The following is a 23,333-nucleotide window of genomic DNA, read 5'->3' as shown; positions in this document are numbered from 1 at the left end:
TTGAATGAAAATTAACGAAAATAAATTAATTAAAACATTAATTAAAATACAATACTAGCAATAGGAAAATGCAGCCTATGAAAGAAGCTACTGATGTCACCCCATTTCTCTGACTTCTCCCACAGTCCTGTTCTGTAAAGAAAAGCAGGAGGGAGCTGGGGAGAACATCTTCCAATACTCATTATCCTTCTCTGTTCATCTGTAATGATCTGCCACATGTCACATTTTTCATCCTTAAAGGCATATGGTGGGTATTAGAGATGATTGCTGCAGCATGCTGATCCTGGCCCTATATACTCTTGTTTGACAGACTAATTGTTGAATGATGTTTACTTTGACAAAAAGCTTTCATGTGCCTTTCTTTTTCTGCTTTTAAACACATCTAACAGTTCCCTAAATACAACTGAGGAAGAGTTTCTGTTTGGTTTGTAACTGATTTTCATACTATTCAATATTATATTGAAGATTAATATTGTCTGTAAGATAAATTTAAAAAAACCAGTCAAGTGTCACCAAAACAACTGATTGGATTGCTTTTCTGTAAAACGACTGTGATTTCTTCTGGTTTCTGTAGTTTGGAATATTTCATAAATCAGTGATTATTACTCAAAGATGTCCCCTGTGTTGTTGAATAATATTTTGGGTGCACTGACTTACATATATAATTCAGTGTAATATTTCTGTGCAGAAGATAAGCACAGAGTAGGACAAAAAATAGGATAAGCTGTACCACATGAGTTGGGTTGTACAGGAATTGGAATATGTGCATATGGGAGAACTTAATGTTTCAGATGAGTATCAACTTTACTTCCAAACCAGTCTGTGATCTGTCTCTGGCTTGACACATACTCTAGAAATACGCCAGAAAAGGGGCACACAGTTACAACAATCATAGGGTATAACAATTGCTTATTTAAGATTCTGATAGAGATTCCTGTTTGGTTTTGTTTCCTGTTTATTTAATATATCTCGATACTTCATAAGGGAATAAAATATCTGATCAATTTCTGTAATTGCAAAAAAAATATGCAAGATAATTAGGGTCAAATAGCTATAATGCCAATATATATATGTATATTCATCCTGGAATGGCTCTCCTTCAATAACAAGAAGTGGTGATCAGAATAAGGAAACTTGTCTTGACTTATACAGCAGCTATGTGTCTCTCTTCAATTTGTAAAAAATTATTTTCCTCAATAAATTCATTAATATTTTTATCAGTCCAGTTCTAAATTTCATAAGCTATGGAGTTTTGACCCTCTTCTGTGGGTCATTAGGCAGTTATTCTCACTTTCTTTTCACTCAAAAATGTCAATATCCCTTGGTTCAGTTTGTTTTCTTCCTTTTAATCTGCTCTTTTTTGCCATCTTAAGAAAATTTATACAGAACGTTCGGACAGACCTCAGCTCTCGAATTTCTTAGGGTCCTTATAGTGCTAACCTCCACACAACATTCCACAATCTTATTAATTAAATTTTTCCTGCCAAGTTGCAAAAGAACTTTGAAAAATGAATATCAGTTTCCATTAAAAGCATTTATTACTTACAGTTGAAATTTGCTCTACTCAGTATTGAACCTTTATCAAAGGGAAAAAATGGGAAAAAAACATTCCTAAACTGGATTTCTACCATGCAAATAACATTATCTCATACAATAATTCCATTGACTTCAGGTATTTTTGATTTCAGACTATAGGTCAGATACAGTCTTTGGTCTGCATACTTTATTTGAATGGTACTTACAGCTAATCATTTGAGAATGTATGTGTACATGTGGACAGAACCTAAGTCTCATATCCAGAAAGGCATCTCTTGTATTGCCTTCCTCTTGAGATATGGAGATTCAGTACTTCTGAATTTTAGATCCAGGAGGTATGTTCAGTTGACAGAACACCAATGCTTGTAGATGTCAGTCATCTGTCTAGAGTTCCTCCTACTCAGTAGAGAGTTCAAATGAAACCACCTACAACTAAGACAATGCGTTATGCAAGATTAACATTCCCACATACTCACAAAGGATCTGAATTTACACAAAAGAATGTAGCCTACTTTTAAAAATAATATTGGACATTTCTGATTTTTTAAAATATTTCCTCAGTCTGACACTTGAATGAGAATGGAGTTAGTCTTGTCTCATTCACAACTTTTAAACTTTCTAGATTTTATTTCTTTTTTTTTTTCTTTTTTTTTTTAGAAAGCCATTTACTTCTTCCCTTTTCCCTGACGCACAACAAAGGCATCTTTGTAGTGGAATGTTTAAGTTTTAGAGAGCATGTATTTCCAGAATGTAGTTCTGTCATGATAAGTGCCTTGATATCTAATGACTTAGACAATCACATAACTGCAATAAGTAAAGAAGTTGTGTAAAAGTGGAATAAATAACTGAAATTAATTTTTCTTGGAGAGGAAAGGGTAAATTTTGAATTTCATAACCTTATCTTATCAGTGATGTTAATTGGATCTTGCCTTCTAATAATCTTCCATTAGAATAGCTGCTGAGGTGCTAGCCAGATATTTTTTTTACTCCATCAGCCTTTATGTGATGAACAGAAATATTAAAAAACACTTCCTTCCTGTTCCTGGTAAAAACAAGAGGATATTCCATTGTATCTATATTACCTCTATTGCCTTTTTTTTCTCTTCATTTCTTTCTTTTCTTTTCTTTCTTTTCTTTTTTTCCTTTTTATTTCTTATGGCTGATAGGAAGAAACTAATTAAGTCTAAGTTAATATGCCCTACAAGTTAATTTGAAAGTGATGGGTATAGATTTCTATTTTCAGTCCTATTTTCCATATCACAGGAGCTCACTTAAACCTTTTCAGAGCCTTTTATTATTCAACAGTTCCATTTCAACTAGTCAGTTTTGCTAAGGGATAACTTTTAGATTTGGCCCATGCCAGACACAGGTATTCCAAACAGCTGGTTTGCCCCAAATTTTTATTAGTTACGACATAATCAAATGTGTTATCTGACAGTTAGTCAAGCAATTTATTATTTAGGATTACTCAGTAGGTTTATTACTATCATTGCATTAAGCGTATGAGTCATGATTGTTGAGAAGAATTTTTAATTTAATAATATAAGTTTTTTTGATATTTACTATATCATTGAAATGATCAGAAGGAAAAAATTATGTGGGATGTACTTAAAGAAATTTTGAATATCTGATGGATCATTTGTTTAATCATTACTGATTTCAGAAAGTGACTTTCTGTAGTTCATCATGTGCACTAAATATATGATTACACCTTTGAATCTTCTCATTTTCATAAATGTCAGAAATGAAACAATGAATGATGTAAATTTCTGAAGCTCTTCTCTGCCTTTATTTTTCTCTAATTTGTCTGTACATCCAACATTTTAAGTCTACCTTCCTACATTGGGCTACTCCAAATAATGTTCCAATTTTATAGATGCTGAAAAATCATTAAAAATTTTGTATCCTCAAAAGGAAAAATTAGTTTTATATTATGGGTATGTTATCGTCCTTCCCGAAGGCACAAAAACCACGTTAGGCATATGTGGACTAACGAGCTGGATACTAGCCAGAGCAAGGCCAGACTGTGAAATCTTTGTGGGAAAATGATTAAATATTAACATGTTTAGTCAATGCTGATATCTCTGCTACTGAGATTATATTGATATCTACAGTGACTGCTATGTAATAATGCCTTGTGTCACACAATCTGGCCTTACCTTCTTGTTTGCTTTCTTTTGAGGGTTATATTCATGTTCCATTTGGTCTCATCCAAGAGCAGCAATATGTTATTAAGGAAAGGGACTTCACTTGAAGCTATTATTAACAAGGAATATAATTTACAATATATATTAATATATTCAGATAGAAAATTACATTTGTCGTTACAGATGTGAATTTTCTGGCTCTACTGAAAGAAGCTGGTTTTTGAAGGCTACTAGAGTAGCATTTCCATGCTTACACACTGTGACCCACCCCACAATGGCAAGAGTAACCCAGGTTCTTGTTAATAGATCCCTTGGGGCAGATTAGAGTGAAACAACACTGAATGATCAGTTTTTGTAAATATATATGTATAAGGTTTATTTGAGAGCAATCTGGTTGCAATGGAAAGCAGGAATGTAGCCATTTTGGTTATTATTATATATAGTAATACAGCAATATGAAAGCATAAAAATATCACTTAAAAAATGAATAAAGGAAAAGAAAGAAAGAAAGAAAAGAGTTCATAATCACCACCCAGGTATCTAAGACAAGACTTGATTGTTGAAATTTAGTTGTCTCTTGGTCAAAGTGATGGTCGCAGTCTGGTAGGGGAAGAAGCCCGTGAAACACGAAGTCTGGTGGGTTAATACACCTTTACATTTGGGTGGGAACACCTTGGCACCTCCCCTGCTGCGAGGTGGGGGGCAGGGTGTGTAGGGGAGTGGATTGGTGGTTTACACTGTCTCCTGCAACAGACTCTGGATCTGTCACAACACTTTTTGGGTCACGTGCAGTCATAGAATCGTAGAATCAGCTGGGTTGGAAGGGATCTCCGAGATCATCAAGTCCAACCCTTTATCCACTACCACTGTAGTTACTAGACCATGGCACTAAGTGCCACATCCAATCTTATCTTAAAAACCTCCAGGGATGGAGAATCCATCACTTCCCTGGGCAGCCCATTCCAATGCCTGATTACCCTCTCTGTAAAAAATTTCTTCCTAATATCTAACCTAAACCTCCCCTGGCACAGCTTAAGACCATGCCCTCTCATCTTACTGATAGCTGCCTGGGAGAAGAGACCAACCCCCACCTGGCTTCAACCTCCTTGCAGGTGGTTGTAGAGAATGATGAGGTCTCCCCTGAGCCTCCTCTTCTCCAGGCTCAACAACCCCAGCTCCCTCAGCCTCTCCTCATAGGACTTGTGCTCAAGTCTCTTCAGCAGCCTTATTGCTCCTCTCTGGACATGCTTCTGAACTGAGGGGCCCAGAACTGGACACAGTATTACAGCTGTGGCCTCACCAGCACTGAGTACAGGGGAAGAATCACTTCCCTGGACCTGTTGGCCACATTGTTCTTGATACAGGTCACAATGCCATTGGCCTTCTTGGCCATCTGGGCACACTGCTGGCTCATGTTCAGCTTCCTGTCAATCCAAACTCCCAGGTCCCTTTCTACCTGGCTGCTCTCCAGCCACTCTGTGCCCAGCCTGTAGCGCTGCCTGGGGTTGTTGTGGCCAAAGTGGAGGACCCAGCACTTGGCCTTGTTGAACCTCATCCTGTTGGAATCAGCCCAACTCTCCCACTTGTCCAGGTCCTTCTGCAGAGCCCTCCTGCCTTCCAGCTGATGAATACTCCCCCCCAGTTTAGTGTCATCTGCAAATTTGCTGATGGTGGACTCAATCCCCTCATCCAGATCATCAATAAAGATATTAAATAGAACTGGGCCCAAGACTTACCCCCTGGGGACACCACTAGTGACCAGCCGCCAACTGGATGCAGCACTGTTCACCACCACTCTCTGGGCCCGGCCATCCAGCCAGTTCCTAACCCAGCAGAAAGTGTCCCTGTCCAAGCCGTGGGCTACCAGCTTTTTCAGGAGAATGCTGTGGGAATGCTTTGCTGAAGTCCAGGTAGACACATCCACAGCCTTCCCCTCATCCACCAGGCAGGTAACCTGATCATAAAAGGAGGTCAGGTTGGTCAGACAGGACCTGCCCTTCCTAAACCCGTGCTGTCTGGGTCTGATCCCTTGTCCATCCTGTAGGTGTTGTGCGATTGCACTTAGGATGACCTGCTCCGTAACCTTGACAGGCACTGAGGTCAGGTTGACGGGCCTGTAGTTTCCCAGGTCCTTCTTCCAGCCCTTTTTGTGGATTGGCATGACATTCACCAACTTTCAATCATCTGGGACCTCCCCAGTGGGCCAGGACTTGGTAGATGATGGAGAGTGGCTTGGTGAGCTCTTCCGCCAGCGCCCTCATCACCCTTGGGTGGATCCCATCTGGTCCCATAGATTTGTGGGGATCCAAATGGCTCAGCAGGTCAGTAACTGTTTCCTCCTGGATTACAGGAGGGCTATTCGGATTCTTATCTCTTTCTACAAGCTCCAGAAGCCAGCTGTCCTCAGGACAATCTGTCTTACTGTTGAAAACTGAGGTAAAGAAGGTATAAATACCTCAGCCTTTTTCTCATCTTTGATAACTATATTCCCCCCCATGTCCAATTCCCTTATGAAGTGTAGAGATATATTAAATAAATAGGAAACAAAACCAAACAGGAATCTCTGTCAGAATCTTAAATAAGCAATTGTTATATCCTATGTTCAGAAAACTCTTACCCTTTTAAGCTCTTCTTGCAGATACAGTCTGACAGACAGGTAGACAGATGGACAAATAGAATTGGCAGATAGGTATCACAGTTTATTTTCCTAGTGAATAAGTGGATTACATGGGGAAAGCTGACTATACAAACACAGGGGATGGAAGAAAACAGATGGTATGCATTCCAATGCCTGGTGGCTGTTTGAGCATTAAACATTTGTCTGAACCCATTCCCTGCAAGTAAAGAATCTGTATTTTTTAATATCTTTCATTAAAGGAAAAACCAGTGAATGGGGAAATAATGAAAGGAGAATGAATTCTAGAGCTTGTAATGTCATTTAAAAGATTTAACTGTTCTTTATGCATTAAACCCAGTAAATTATCAAGCAAAAGTGTTTGTCTAAAATGAAGATCACATAAAGGAAATTATAAATACTTAAAAGCAGAAATAAGAAAAAGTAAAACTCTTAAGTAACTATGCAAAATCTCTTCCAAAATATTTCATTTTTCCATGAAAATATTTTACACCACTCATTTTTAAGAAGCTCTCTCATTCCTGTTGACTCGATAGAAACATTAGCATGCAGGTCTGCTTGCAGATGGATGGTGGAGTGGAAGCTCTTAAGTTTTATATAACTGCTATTCTAATAGCAGAATCAATGACATTATACAAATGTGGTTCACACCCATCACCTGCAATTACAATGAGTTGCTGTTCATTGCATACGTGGTTGTTGTTTTTAAGTCACTGAGGATTAAGAAAGAGAGAAAAATGTACTACAGTCCAAAGTCATGAAGGGGAAAGTGTGTGAGAGCCACATACGCTGTATATTTATTTACTTATGATGAGCCCCAGCCACGAGCCATCAGCTTACAGTTTCTCTTACAATCACTCTCATTGGCTATTCATGAGCAAGTCATGAATAGCAGGATTATATCACTTTGTTTTTGCTTCCTTAATAGGAGCTATTAAAGAGTCACTTTTCAGATTGGTATTATAAACTGTTAGGCTATATTTTAGGAATAGTGCTTTCCTTATTCAGAAGAGGAGAACAGCATAGAGGACTGGAAATGGTTTGAGAAGTAATATGAACATCAAATTATTTGTAAGACAGAAAATAATTGGTATACATTGGCAAATGTAGTTTGAATAAAAGAGCTAAATACCAGCCTATTGCAGAAAATACTTTAGACTTATTTTTAACAGATCTACACCACTACTGTCCAAACTGCTCACATTGCTTTTCAGATCAGTAGATTTTAAGGCCCAAAAAGGGCATTTACATCTTAGCCTAATGACTAATGGACTACAGGACAATGAATTCCACTAAGTGACAACTGTAATTTTGTGATGTTTAAAGAGGTAACCAAACATACCCAAACTTCATTTTCAGTGTTGAAACTATGTCATTTCATGGCATAAAAGATTTACTGCATCTCTGTGTAACATGTCCCAAAGGTTTATTATGTTCTCCATTAAACATGTGTAGCATACCTAGTCTGAATTTGTGTAGCACTGTGTCATCACTTTTTGGGAACATGGTAATTCACTAAGACCTGTTAACAAGTAGAAAAACCTAAATGACAGGGCAACAATTCCTTTATTAAGGTAAACATCATGTCTTTTCTTGCCAAGAGACAACAAATTGTGGATTCTCTTGCCCTCACTTGTTCAGGAACTGAATTTCAGAGCCTCTTTTCCAAATATGCGTAGTTTTAATGGTACAAGGTACAATAAATTGTTTATTTGACTTATTAAATTGTTTCGGGTTCCAAATGTTGACATCTCACTTATGAAAGATGTATCAGTAATATTGATTAATTTGTGTCAAGGTGATTATGCTAGAAATAATCAGACATTTTTTCAATGATCATTAAAACCAAAAATAGTATTTAATATTTTTTTTCCATGTGTATGTAGAATATAAGAGGCACAAATACCAATTCAAAAAAAAGAAATTTTAATCTTATTTTTTCTTCATAATATGATTCTATGGAACTTTATTAATTATTTTTATCTTCCTTTTGTTCTGTTTCAGAACATTAAATGCATTATTAAAATTTCAGCATTTCTTTTTGAACTGAAGATCAGGTGCTTTATTTATGATGTTCCTTTACTCTTGAAATCTAAAATTTATCACTAGTGAGAGAAAAAGGAAATAAGAGCTACACAAGTGAAAGGTTCAGTGGGGAGTGATAGACTCTGTAGTGATTGAAGAAAAGGCTTAATACTTAATTTAATACTTCATTTTAATTAAATAAGAAAATAACCTTTGAGTTGAAATAAACATTACGTCAATCAACCATTCTACAGAATACATTCAAGAAACCTCTTATAGAATAAAAAGTGTGGCTGTACATCTGGTCCGAAAGGCTGAAGGGCAAAAGGAAACATGCTAGGATTTGACTAGATGTATTTGTTTTCATGGCAGTTAACACTGATTATGACAAGAAACCTCTACTATTCAGCTGTTCACTTTTTTTTAGTTTTACATAATATCATGTTTATTCAAGCACTGAAAATAGTAGAGTTTTACCTAAAATTAAGAGGTTAGAAGTCTTTTGTCTTCTTTATTAATATAAACTTGAAATATTAACATCTAAGTGACATTCAGTAGAGATATTAAGACCTTATGATAATTAATGCTAGTGGAGAGATCAGCAGATCCCTAGGCCAAGTGCCTGCTCAAAGTATGGACATGAAATTAGCACTTGTATCTAGTTTGATCTTGAGGACTTCCAAGGATGAAGACAGCTTAACCTTAATAGGTGTTCACTACCTCTTCCGATACTTGTTTGTTCTCATGGAGAAAAAAATTGTCCTTACATATGGTTTGAACCACCCTTGTTTCAATTTAGGACTATCTTTCATCCTCTTATTGCACATCATAGTGGAGAGTGGCTCCATCTTCTCCATATCCTCCATGTAAGCATTAAGTAACAGAACCTGAGGGAATGGCCTGAATTGTGCCAGGGGAGGTTTAGGTTGGATATAAGAAAAAGGTTCTTCTCCCAGAGGGTTGTTGGGCACTGAACAGGCTCCCCAGGGCAGTGGTCACAGCACCAAGCCTGACACAGTTTAAGAAGCATTAGGATAATACTCTCAGGCACATGGTGTGACTCTTGGGGATGGTCCTGTGCAGGGCAGGGATTTAGACTTGATGATCCTTGTGGGTCCCTTTCAACTCTACATCTTTTGAGATTCCGTGATTCTATGAAAACTGCCCCTTCTCCAGACTGAACATACCCTAGACCCTCAGCCTCTTTTCACAGGACAAGTGCTCTAGCCCCTCCAGTCATCTTGGCAGCCTCTGACAATCTTGTGTCAGTTTATTGACATCTTTCTTATAATGAGGGACTTCATATTGGATACAATATTCCCAGTATTGCTCTTATTCTCAGAACTGAGAGGTAGAGATGAGCACAAAGATTATCAAAAATGTGTGAAAATGTAGTTTTGTCTTTTGTAGGGGGAAGAATCTCTTTACAAGCATTAAAATTTTGTCAGCAAACATCTTCACGATACTGAGTGTGCACAAGTGTGTTTGGAAGAGTGTTATAGGTATCTGTGGTCAAATGGACTGCTAGGATTCTCTGCAAGAGAGACTGACGGAAATCCTCAAAACTGTGGATGGACATTTCCATAAGATGCCACTGCAGAAAAAAAACCCATCAGTAAGGATGATGCCTTTTCCAATCCAGCCAGTAACCTAAGCAAGATTGCCAGCAGGATAATTTGCACAGCATGATCAATAGAAAAATTAAATATAATATACAGTTCAAAGCCTACTGGTTTCTCTTTAAAACCACTGTTTAAAAAGTACAGACTTCTTAAATATTTTTCTTTTTATTTTTTTTTCTAATTCCTTGATCTTTTCAGAAGACAGCATAGTGGTTGTGAAAATATTTCACCAGCTTACACAGGCATGTGCATATATGCACATATAAACCTATGCTATAATAAACCTATGCTATAAACTATGCAGAAATAAAAAAATATTTTTGGGAATATCACAGTTCTTGCTTTTATTTGCAACACTACAGGTATGGTAATAGGTCATGTCATATTTCTATGAAAAAATAAATATGTCAGGGAGGAAACAACTCCCAAAATGGATTAACACAGTAGTGCAAAGACATTATTGTCTCTTCCCATCAAAATTTACTTTCAAATCTGCATGTGAAAAAAAAAATCATAAAATCTGGGTACTGAATTCAATATGTTTAACTTGTTGAAGCATCCACAACAATGTGTTTTTTAGCGGTAGCTTTGTTTCGGACTCATATACACATCAGTATTGCCTACAGAAGTTGCAGTAATGGTGGAGTAACACAGTTACTGTTTCAGGAAAATGGAAACTGTGCCAGGAAGTATTCATTCCAGGATTTGCTTGTGAACTTTGCCATTAGCATCTGCAATTTGCATTTGTGAAATTGCTTAGGTTATATCTCTAACAGACAACAGAGTAGTAATTTCTTCACATTCTCCCATCAAAAGCACAATAGAAAGGCTATCTATGAGAAGCTAAAAAAGGTCCTGTCTAACCAAATGAAACCACCACCTCAGAAATGTACTTGCACAACACAAAGATGGATATATACTTCAGGTAACAGGCTTTTTTTTTCCCTCTTGTTTTATTTTTTTTTTAAATTTTCTTTTAATGAAGAATCCAAATTCAAATTTTAACTTGTGCCTCCATCTATGAATTCGAGATATTTTGTTGGTTTGAGTGTTGTTTATTTTTAACTTTATTTTCTATTTTATTATTTTAGAATCCTCTTCTGCACTGGAGAAAAAAAGTTTCCATACTCACACAAGCATGAAACTGGTATCCTCTCAAGTATAAATTCAAATACATCTGTCACTGCTTATAAAAAAAGGCCACAATAATTTTTTGTTACAGATTTGATTAGAAGAATAAAAACTGGGGGTTTCTCTACAATGTTTAAAAAGAAACAATAGAGTTCAAGTTTCCTTGTTCTTATTAATTATACCTGTGCTGCATGTCAGTCACTGTCAAATTTTCTTCTTTGAGAAGGGTTTCCAGCCCTGTGGCATACATGAAAACGTACCTGTCTTTTCAACCAATCTCTACCTGTGCCTTGTAAATTAATATCTCTCTTTTAATAGCCTTGGTGCAACAGTCTTTTGTGGTGAAGTTATGCCTCCCCTCCCCATTCTAATGAATAGATTCATTGTTGAAAATGTGGTGTTTAAACTTTTACTTTCTTGACTGTCTGCAGAGATGCAGAAACATGCTGGTTAGCCAGACGGGTGGCTCCTTTTCATATGCCATTACAATACAGATAGTTTTTATGAGTTTCTGTTTGGATGCCACTCAGAACATACCAATCCCAGTCTTTTTCCTGTGACTTGCGGCTTTACATGTGCGTGCCTGGGAGACTGATTGCTGAGCAAATTTAACATGATCTCAAGGGAAGAAAAGGGGGAAGTTATTTAAAAAAACTAGTGTGTAAGTATAGCAAAGGGGTCTTCTGCTGGCTAAAAGGGCTAATTGTTGATTACAAAAATGGATGTGAGAATTAAGGACACCTGAACCAATAAGGTCCAATATTTGCATTTCTGGAGGGGATAGAAAAAAAATAAAAAAAACTGTGAAAAAGTGAACTTTTTATTAAAACTGTTAATTAAAAAAAAAAACCAAACAAAAAAACCCCTACCAAAACAACACCAAAGCCAACCAAGCCAAACCCAAACCACAATACCTTGTATTTTTAGTGTTATTATTTTGGTTCAATTTTACAAAATCTTTTCTCTCTTTTCCCTCATTGTTCTTATCCCTAAAATAAATCTACTATTCAAGATATTGTCTCACATTATGTGAATAATATGCACTCAGGTTGCTAGGATTCTTAAATGCATTCTTTTATCAATGAAGTACAGCCATGCCTACATGGAACCTGACAACTTTTTAGCAGCATACAGCAGCTTGTCACAGTAACCAACGGCAAGAAATGGTGTATCAAACTGAGCATCTTCTGGATGGTTCTGATAGCATTCACTTTTTTCTATTCTTCTGAGTTAAAAATTTTCCTCTATGAAAAATCATATAAAATTTGTTTTTCTTCAGTGTTTCTGTGTAACTGTTTTGCCCCCACACCTCTTCTACCTCTTCAGACATTATGCTTCTTTTTCATTTTAAGCTACTTAAGACAGGGAAGAGATAATGTTTTCTCCAATTATTTGATAGGAATTAACAAGGCAGTTCAAAACAGCAGATTTCTAAGGTGATTTCTGCTTTGACTCAGGTGAGTGTTAGAGTAAGCACAGTTTTTGGAACTCTGACCACCCAGTGTCATTGAAATAATTTTGTTTTGTCATACCAAATTGCTACTGATCTGACATTTCATTCTGAGTTTTTTTGCTCTGCAGTAAGTGAAGAACAGGGTGTAGAAAAATCCAGTCCCCAGATTGTGTGAATGATAATCTTATTCTAGAGCTTGCTTTTGATATTTCTGTATAGCTAAGACATAGTGATCTTCCATCATGAAATGTAAACCAAACCCAGATAGAAAAGCAGAATACCTGAGAAAGAAGGGCTTAAAAGTATTTCTTACAGTCTGTCCTGCCTAAATGTAGCCATGTCAGTCTAAATTTATCGTTCTCTCTTTCCGTCTGCAGCCTGAGATGCATTCTCACCTTCCTGGTGTTACAGTGTTTGGTGACTGTTGGAACAAAGGGTTTGTGGGTAGGCAGTAAAGAGGAAAACATCAATGATATGTGTATACAATGGAGGTTAAATGTGTTACACAGCTGTTATTTTCTCTGTAAGGTATAAGTAATCCTTAGAGGGTGAGACCTATGAAATACAACAGCCATGGTCTGAATGGACTGGTGTCACTAGAGCAACTTCCTTCAAATGATTCTATTCAGTGTTAACCAATAGCACATGAATCATCAGGCCAAATTAATTTCAGATGTACAATTCTCTTCGTTCTATACATTTGATAACAGGCTGGGATTAGGTGAAACATGTAGAGTGGCAGTATATACTTCCCATAAAAAAACCTGTATATAGCTATGCCTGGGCAGGATGGTTGTAAATACTCAAGAGCAAAGAGGAGCATTGGAAATTGTGTGGTAGCGACTTTGAGTTGATACTACAAGAGAAGATTCCATTATAAAGAGCAATAATTTAGATATTAAGTAGCAGAACAAGATGACATACACACCCTACTAAGAACAGTCACATGAAAATAAAATCACTATTATTTTAGTTGTTGTCCTTACTGCATCACAACTTCCAAGAGATTGTCCTTAAATAGTACTTTTGCATGTAACAGTTATGATTGAGCCTTTTCCTGGTTTTATCCTGTAGCAGTGAAATTGGGTGACTACTTTGCAATCCCTCTGCCAGTTCTTTACATAGTCTTAATCTCATTCAAGAGATAATAGACTAAGGAATATATTGAATACACTGGGTAATTAACTGGAATTGAAGTAATTGAAGTAATTAAACAACTAGAATAAGTGGCAGTTCTTACAGGCAGAATTTGAAAACAGAATAGTAGCATGAATGATTATAAAGAACTGTTTCAGAAGCATGAACAGGAGAGACAGAGGATTAAGGATGTGCTGTGGTTTTTCTTAGTTCTAAAGTAACATCTTTCCCATGTGTATGTTCCAGTTTCGCATGTAAACAATTTTGGTAATATAAGGAAAACTGAATCAACTCTGTGTGTAGGTAACTAAATTTTACTCATAGATATACCATCTGTTAAAATGGAATTTTGTATATACATCCTCCACAGTAAGTGGTTAAGTTTACAAGGCTGTCAAATTACTTTTAAAATTACTTTGATTTTGAAGCTAGGAGCCTTACTTAATTTTATATGTGGGTGCTGAGCATTGTACTCTATTCTGCTGGCCATCCCAAAGAACAAGACAGCTAAACAGCATCCAAGGACATGGTATAAACAAGGAAGGGATGTACGAGAGCATCTAATTTGAAGAGTTTGTCTATATAGACCTGCAAATGTATAATAGGAATTGGAAATCACGGAAACATAGAAGGGTTTGGATGGGAAGGGACCTTAAAGATCATTTCATTCCAACCCACTTACACCTTCTACAACTTCTCTGGGCAACTTGTTCCAGTGCCTTTACCACCTTCACAGTAAAGAATTTCTTCCTAATATCTAAAGTAACCCTGCTCTCCTTCAGTTTGAAGCCATTAACCATGTCCTGTCACTACATACCCTTGTAAAAAGTCCCTCTCCAGCCTTGTTGTAGGCACCTTTAGGTCCTGAAAGGCTGCTGCAAGGTCTCCCTGGTTCCTTCTCTTCTCCAGGTTGAATAACACCAACTCTGTCATCCTGTCTTCATAAGAGAGATACTCCAGGTATCTGATCACCTTCGTGGTTCTCTTCTGGACTCATTTCAACAGGTCTATGTTCTTATCTTTGGGGCCCCAGAGCTGGATGCAATATGGGGGTGTTGTGAGAGCAGAGTAGAATATCAAAGTATCAAGCTACAGAAAATAAGTTGTCTAGAGTTTATTATTATTGACAGGAAATTATTACTATGCCAAGTCTTTTACTCTTTTTGGTCAGGTCAGCTGGGGCAAACAATAGGATCACATAGGATCCCTATAGAATAGCACTCCTGAGATTCTCTCTAGGCAGTTCAAATGGAAGGACTACATAAGGACTGGAAAAGAACTTTTCTTGTTGTGTTTCTCTTATAGTCAGACACACTTTATATTGAAGACCTCATAGTTTCCATACTTTGGACCTTCTAGAGCGTACCATGGCTCCTTGTGTCTACCTGAGGTCACTTTTCTTTCTAAAAGGGCAGGTGAAACAATGATGTGTGTCTAAGTTTCTACTCACACTGCATGAATTTGCACTGCTGATGTGTCACAGAACACTTCTGTCCTGCAGAATGTGCATAGTGTCTGTCTAGACTAAGAAGTCTAGATCTTGCCAAGTTAGACTGTTATCACCTTTTCTGGTAGCTGGTCTGAAGTTAGACACTCATAGGGAAAATCAGGAGAGAGGACATGAAGATGGAATTGATAAGATTGTCAAGAGAAGCTTCACTTAGTACCCACATCACCAATTCACTAGAGTAAGCACTGTGACCATGCATCACTATAAATTGGAAATTTAATTCTCTCACTGTCAGAGACTGGGGCTTGTATATATCTAAAGCGATCAAGCTGACTGCAAGTTCCACATGTTTCAGATTGTAAATAATGATGGTTATCACAAGACTAGAGTTGGATATTAAAAAAAGGCCCTGCTTCCTATAAAATCCAGACTTTATAAACAATTACAGCAGTATATAATTATACAGAGTAATTAAAATTATGATTACAATCTCTTCTTTCCTCCCTATATTTTTGTTCTGTACTTTGTTTTTTCAATAACCCTTTTAACAAAGAGGAATCCTTTGAGAAAGATTTCTGGTGGATATGAATGTCAGTAATTCTATTTGCTAAGGTTGACTAGTATAATAGTCAGTATTTTAAAATTAACTTTGATGAGTACTTCTGTCTACAACTGTTAATCCCTTCTTAAGAGATTAATACAACTCTTATTGAAAATCTCTAGGCAGGGATAGATTTGATTCCTAAATAAATTAAAGCTAAGTCTAAATAGAATTAACACATTATTTGAACATGAACATTTTGTAAATTGCTCATGCCATACCACCAAGGTATTTTATGTCTTGATATGGTCCAGGGAATAAATTACTCTCTGTGTTGATGCTTGATTATTCTTTTACATTGTTTGTTTGCTGGTGTGAAATTCTAGCAGCCAATATCTCTAAAAAAAAGGGGTGAGGACACACCACCGGATTTACAAAGGTATTTGGGTTACAATGTATACAGATATGTTGTTAGCAGAATTTTTGAAAGAAATAAATAATACTTTTTTTATCGCTGCTGTTCAGGGTACAGCATAAGAACTTGTCTTTCACTTACATGGCTATTTGAAACTTCATGTGTTCAAATCCTTTTGTGAAGCTGGATGATTTTTTGTAGAATTACAGCCAACAAAAGAATAGTGCACTTTTTTAATCCCTTGTCAATTTTTGAGGTATTACCAGAAAGTATGACACAGGTAGGTACTGTGTCAAGATTTTAAGATGGACTTGATTTTTATTTCTTGCAGTTATAGAAGTTTTATCATTTATGGATACAAGCAGTACGTGAGATGCAAGTTAAACACATTTTGGACTATAACCCAATTTTTACGAAGTAAACCTTCCTAAGTGTGGTAGAGCAGAACTGATTGGATCCACTACAGTAATTTGTTATTTTCTATAGGAGATACTAAACTTCATGAATTTCTATAGATTCTAGTAAGGAAAATTCTCACTGGACTTAAAATGCACACTTTGCAGCTGATATAAATTGAACATGGCTCCTGCTGGCTCAGTCAAAACAATATTCCTCTGGTAGAATTTCAAATATCCCAGACAAACTGTGTTCAAAATTTAATTCTCAGTTGGGTTCAGGGAATTGCCCTCTATTGTCCTATTAGTTCAACCATAAGACAGCTTCACTATTTCAAAACCACAGGTATGCAATACTATATTTAAAAAGCAAATATGATTGTAGTAAGAACTGTCACAACCTGAGAATTCAAGATTAGTCAACAGTTTTTTTATACTCTGTTAATTATAATTAATAGTATTTTGAGAAAAAGGACTAGGAGACAGAAATTAACAGCAATATTATTGTAAACTACTATCATACCTTAAGTAATGCCAAGATAAGCTATATGATGCATATCTTGTTAGTTCCAGCTATGCATATAAATGGTGATTTACACAGAATTATTTGTTCCTTCTAATCTGTGCTGGCTTTGGCTGGGGTAATTTTCTTCACAATGTCTTGTATGAGGCTGTGTTTTGGACCTGTGCTGTACACATGGTTGATAATACAGAGATGTTTTTGTTACTGCTGAGCAGTGCTTACACAGAGCCAAGGTCTTTTCTGCTTTTTGTACTGCCATGCCGGTGAGGAGGCTGGGGATGCATGGGAGGTTGGGAGGGGACATAGTTGGGACAGGTGACCCCAACTGACCAAAGGGATATTCCAGACTATATGCCATCATGTTCATGATGTATATATGCCATATATATATATCAGTATATAAAGTGGGGGGAAGAAGGAGGAAGGGGACCCCTTCGGAGTAATGCCATTTGTCTTCTCGAGTAACTGTTGCGCATGATGGGCTTTGCTGTCCTGGAGGTGGCTGAATAGTTGCCTGTCCATGGGAAGCAGTGGATGAATTCCTTGTTTTGCATTTCTTGTGTGTGTGGTTTTTATTTTCCCTATTAAACTGTCTTTATCTCAACGCATGAGTTTTCTAGTTTTTACCCTTCCAATTCTCTCCCCAGTCCTACTGGTAGGGGAGCGAGGAAGCAGCTGCATAGTACTTGGTTGCTGGCTGGGGTTAAACTGTGACATAATTCAACATATCATTGGTCAGAAAAATCTGGGATTCAGTAGGAGAACCTGGTAGGAGAATTTTTTTTCATCCAAGGATTGTATTTCTACTTTCAACCTGCTCCTCCTCCTCCTCCTACAAAAAAAGAGTGCTCTACTACTCAGAATTCAGAAAGTACAACACTAATCTCTGTGAAAAAAGTCTCAGCTGAAGATGTTCTAAGAAGGTTTAACTTTAACTTCAGCATCTGAGGAGCATATAGTGAATGGCTGGTGACCTAATTTTTTTCTCTTTAAAGCTTTATGAATTGTGCCCTAAATCTCAAAGTCATCTACAACATGCTTTCTAAGAGGGTTTAAAAATACAGAACTGGAATGAGGGCAAGACTGTAGTGTCACATCATTCAAAAGGAAAATATTGTATTGTACAAATTTTTGGGATACTAGGAATACCTTTTCTTGGCTTTGAAATTAAGGTTTCAGTGAACATTTACTGTTCAAACGTCAAATGAAGAGTTTCTGAAATCCGACAAGTTTCATCTCCATATTTTTATTTCATAGGCTGATGAAAGTCATATGGAAATGGAAAAGGTTCCTGCTGATACAGAGATCTTTTAACTCCAGACATAGCTACAGCCTATCAAGAGTAATGCAATGTCCCTTGTCTATCCTGCACAGGGAAAGCAGGGTAAGACAACAGAATGTATGGAAAATCTGAGGCTGATTTAATAATTTTTGGTGGAATTGGGACAAAATATTGTGATTAACAGATTGAGTTAGTCTATCCCAATCCTTATCATCACTTTTGGCATCACATCAATTAGCTAACTCAACTGTGACAAACAATCAAGTGTCACTATATCTAAGTAAAGTAAGAAAATGAAAGATTGCCTTTCTTTTACAACTCTGTTCAGCTGTCCAACCTTGTCCATCAAAGGGCTGATAAACCCACCCTGTCCTTCAAAACACAAATGTAATGGGACTTAATCTTAACTACTTCCAAGTGAGGACACGATTAGTTTTACAGCATATAGACACACTTCTAATACTTTGCTGAAAGAGGACTTTTATACAGCCATGTCATATCAGCCAGATAGATGTTGCAGAGCCTTAAGGAGATAAGAAAAATTACAGTTAAATTAGATTAAGAAAAAAAGTGTAGAAATAAATTATAAAACAACAGTAGAGTCCTTTTTTTAACCATTTTAAGGAAATTGGTTAACTTAGCACTTGAATGTAAATATGCCTTTTCCATATGCCAAGAAATGTCAAATGAGTGTAGTGTGGGAGTCCAGGAGAGGTTTGACTATGAGCAGTGGAAAAAAGACATCAAAATATGTAAAGAGATCTGCGGAACCCCTGAGGAAAACACCTTCTCCACATTCATATAAAGAAAGAGATTGTTAATATGTTCCATGTATGTTCATGTTTCATGTTCATTGTGTTCTTTGTCCTTTGCTGTACCATATTCCCGGGTTTTTCGATAAATCCCTCAGTATTCTGTACCCCAGTTCGCCCTCTTCTTCCTGATTGGACTAGAAGTGTTGCACTGCAGTCTCTGATTCATTAGTAATCCCTTGTTTGAATATCTCCTCCCCTTGTTCTTTCTTAGTGGCCTATATTAGCATACTCCTTCCTAACACCTCCCTAGTTCCACCCCTTCTTCCAGCACCTTCAGTCCTTACCCTATATAAGCCAGACTACCCCTTCAATAAAGGACCATTTTATCCTCCATCTCCGAAGTGGTTGAACCCTTCTTCCTCCGGGCTGCATGAGTGTGGTATAATTATTCTGACACTATTCGAGTATTATTCTGTGCAATCTAAACACGTCTTATGTTTTCATGAGATAATGTGGTAGACAGATTAAAGAAAATATCTTTCTAGACTGAAATAATCCAATGTTAATAGGTATTGCATTATTATAACAAGTTATATATGTCTTACATATATCTAAAAGTAATTAAAAAATCAAGATTAGTAAAGAATTTAAGACTGACAGTTTGAAATGATAAATTGCCCCCTCTAGGTCAGGTAGAAACTGAGGTATAAGGGTGATAGCAGCGTTTAGTGCATTCTATCCTCCTCTGTACCATTCGTCAGTTGTCCCTATATTATAAATCTGCTTTAAGTTTGAGACAACTATAAGGAAAAAAGAGGATAAAAAGAGGTTAATTTTCAAAAGGTCATTGCATCCTCAATACTGAGAATATTAGCAACACAGGTAGTATGTATGATAGTGATAAAATCTGCAGTGTGTGTGATCGGCACATTGTACATCAAGTAGACTTCGCAGGACCAAATAGTTCATATATTCTCCAGATTTTCTTCCATATAGCCTTTTAAAACAAAATTGGTGTGAGATGGGTTCCTAGCTACCTCTTTACATTAGCTCAACATTTCTCCCTAAAAACATAACAGCACTGTGGAAAGGCATATTTGTAAATCATGGTAGAAAATCAACACAGAAAAGTTATGGCCTTTTCATATTATTTTTTCTTATCTTAATATTTTTTCCTATGTTTCATTTAGGCAGTTCCATACATCTTGGGAAAAAAAAAAAGAAAAAGAGTATCTTATGTTGTCCTACCAAATGGAGTCTGAAAATTAAGTGTACACAGAATCTGTGTACACAGAATATGTGTACACAGAATCATGGAATAATAGAACGGTTTGTGTTGAAAGGGACCTTAAAGATTCTTTGTTTACAAAGATTCTTTGTCACAAACAGGGACAGCTTCTATTAGATCAGGTTGCTGATCAGAGCCCCATCCAACCCGATCTTGAACACTTACAGGGACCACCCACAACTTCTCCAGGCAACTTGTTGTTTATACCCTTATCAGCACATATAGATCACGAGTAGAAACTAAGGTATGGGATAAAAGGTACTAGATAAATACAAAATCTTGTGACTATAACTTTCTTCATTTCAAAACAGTGATGGACAAGCTGCTAATGCACTAAGATTTCTTATTTGATGGATATGCCATTCTGCAAGTTGGTGGTTCAACATTAAATTTAATAGAAAGAGACATCTTACTGCTGTGCCTCACTTTTAAAAGAATTACCATTGCTGCCTAGACTCAGCACTTAAATTGGACTGAAGGAAGTACCATATCCATCCATCATTGCCAAATGATAGATTTTCATCAGTTCTTAACAAAATTGAATTGCTTGGACAGTCTGCTGAGATAAATTTAATGCTCTTTGGAAAAAAGAATATTCTTGGCCTTGGCAGCTGAATATCAACCACTCAAGAAGTGTTCATAGAACAACAATTTACTGCATAACGAAAACCCTAAATCTAATGCATTGTTCTTTTCCTACAGGTTTTAGTTGCTTTTCCTGTAACTTTTATATTTGCTAAGAATATATTATTTTCCCATGGTTTTAAATCTGATCTGATTGTTTTTGCAAAACTTGCCTTAAAAGAAAGTAGGAAAGGAAAACTTTATCTTGCATCTTCTATTAGCAAATAGGTGTTTATTCCTGGACCTGAAGTTGATAAGGTAAAGAATACCAAATAATGAGCAGAAATTTTTGATCTTAGAACTGGACAAAAAGTATACAGGAAAATAAACAATGTTATGTGTCTCTCCCCATGTCTTTCTCTGCCATGAATTTAATATAAATAAAAAAACACACACCCATGTACATAAAACCAATTCCAAGACCTGAAATCAAGATCTGATTTTTCATTTAATTGGTAAAATAGACTGTTAATCATAAAACCATGGAATGTTTTGGGATGGAAGGGAACTTAGAGATCTTTTGGTTCCAGCTCCCCTGCCATGGGCAGGAACACCTTTCACTAGACCAGGTTACTCAGTGCCCCACCCAACCTGGCCTTGAACCCTTCCACAGATGGGATATCCACAACTTCTCTGGGCAACTTGTTTCAGTGCCTCACCATCCTCACAGTAAAGAACTTCTTCCTAATATCCAATCTGAATCTACTCTCTTTTAGCTTAAATTCATACCTCCATATCTCTGTAAAATGTACCTCTCCAGCCTTCTTGTAGGCCCCTTTAGGTACTGGAAGGTGCTGTAAAGTCTCCCCTAAGCCTTCTCTTCTCCAGGCTGAGCAACTCAACTCTCTCAGCCTGTCTTCATAGGAGAGGTGTTCCAGCCCTTTGATCATCTTGGTAACTCTCCTCTGGACTCATTTAAACAGGTCTATGTCTTTCTTGTGTGCTTCTATATTTGAAATAATTACTGGATGTAATTAGAATGAAATATTTCACTTATGTTTAAAGAGGTCATCCCAAAGTACTCCCATGCTAACAAGACAAAGAACTAATATGTGTGGCATACCTTGTGAGGATCCATCTCTGGGATGCTCAGAACAAGTTGCCAAGCTTAAATAATTCCATTAGTCCACTTTCTTACACGTGGAATTACCTCAGTGCTCAGACTTCAGATAACACAGAAGAGGGTATCCAGCATACAGCAGGATAAAGGAAGTATACTTTCAAGGAATTTCGTTAGTTAGCTACAAATGTGAAGAAGGTCAAAAATAGTGCAAGAACCTATGCTAAACATTTAAACATTAAATTCTCATCTAATGGAGCAGAACAAGGAAGACAATTTTCAAGAAAGTATGCCAAAAAGGGAAATTGTACTAGGTGTTTGGGTCAAAAAGTTAGTACTATTTTTCTACTTTGCCTTGAAAAATCTAAAAGCAAAATTAAGCATTTTTTTAAAAAAATATTTAGTATATTACTATGGCCAGCTATAACCAAATTATCTTTTTATATGTGCAAATACTATTGGAAATTTTAAAAAAAAAGTTAACAAATGAAATTTATGTTTAAGCAAGAGAAGACACATCTCCTTAGATTACCAAAATTTGTGCTAACAAACTTTATTTTATTAAGTCCTGTCACTGAGATTTATCTGATATGCAGAACTTCAATCCCTACACAATAATAGTGTGACCGCTAATTTTAAATTTGAAGAAGCTTTTTTTAAAAAAAAAAAATTTAGTTCCCTGTTTTTTCTGGTATACACATTCCTCATGTTGTGTCATATCCCACATTAAGGTTCTGGAAGGTTTAGAAGCTTACAAAAGAAAAGTAAGATATATATACAAAAGACAATTCGTTTTAGAATAGATTATGAAAATGACTTTGAGTCATTTGAAAATGTCCTACTTTATTATTTCTAATATATTTTCTGATAACTCAAACTCATTTTCAGAACTTATTCTTCATTGAGCTATCCGTCTTCTCTACGAGCTTTAGCCAAGAAAATCGTCCAAACATGTTTCTTGGTAAGTTTGTTTGCTAGTCTAAATTTATGCATTAACAGCAGTTATGTTCCCGCTGAAGATTGTTTTGACCTGTTCACAGTTAATATTGAGTATAACTTATTGAGCATCAATGGAAAAACAATGCTTCTACTAAGGTACCAAAACACACCAAGATCATGCATAAAAAAATCTGTCCTTATTAATTCCATACAAGTGAATAAAATTTTTTTATTGTTAGAAGTGTAAGCATAAAGTGTGAAGATTCCATGTGGTTTAAACAACTGGGAAAACATTAATTTCCATGACTACTATTATTTGAACTGAAATAAACATACTACAGCACTTGAATGAAGAAGTGTTTACCAAGTCTGTAG

The sequence above is a fragment of the Neopelma chrysocephalum genome, unplaced genomic scaffold, assembly GCF_003984885.1.
Source record: "Neopelma chrysocephalum unplaced genomic scaffold, ASM398488v2 Primary Assembly neopelma1_24, whole genome shotgun sequence".
Lineage (NCBI taxonomy): Eukaryota > Metazoa > Chordata > Aves > Passeriformes > Pipridae > Neopelma > Neopelma chrysocephalum.
The sequence above is the reverse complement of the archived record's forward strand: the minus strand, read 5'-3'. Positions refer to the sequence as shown.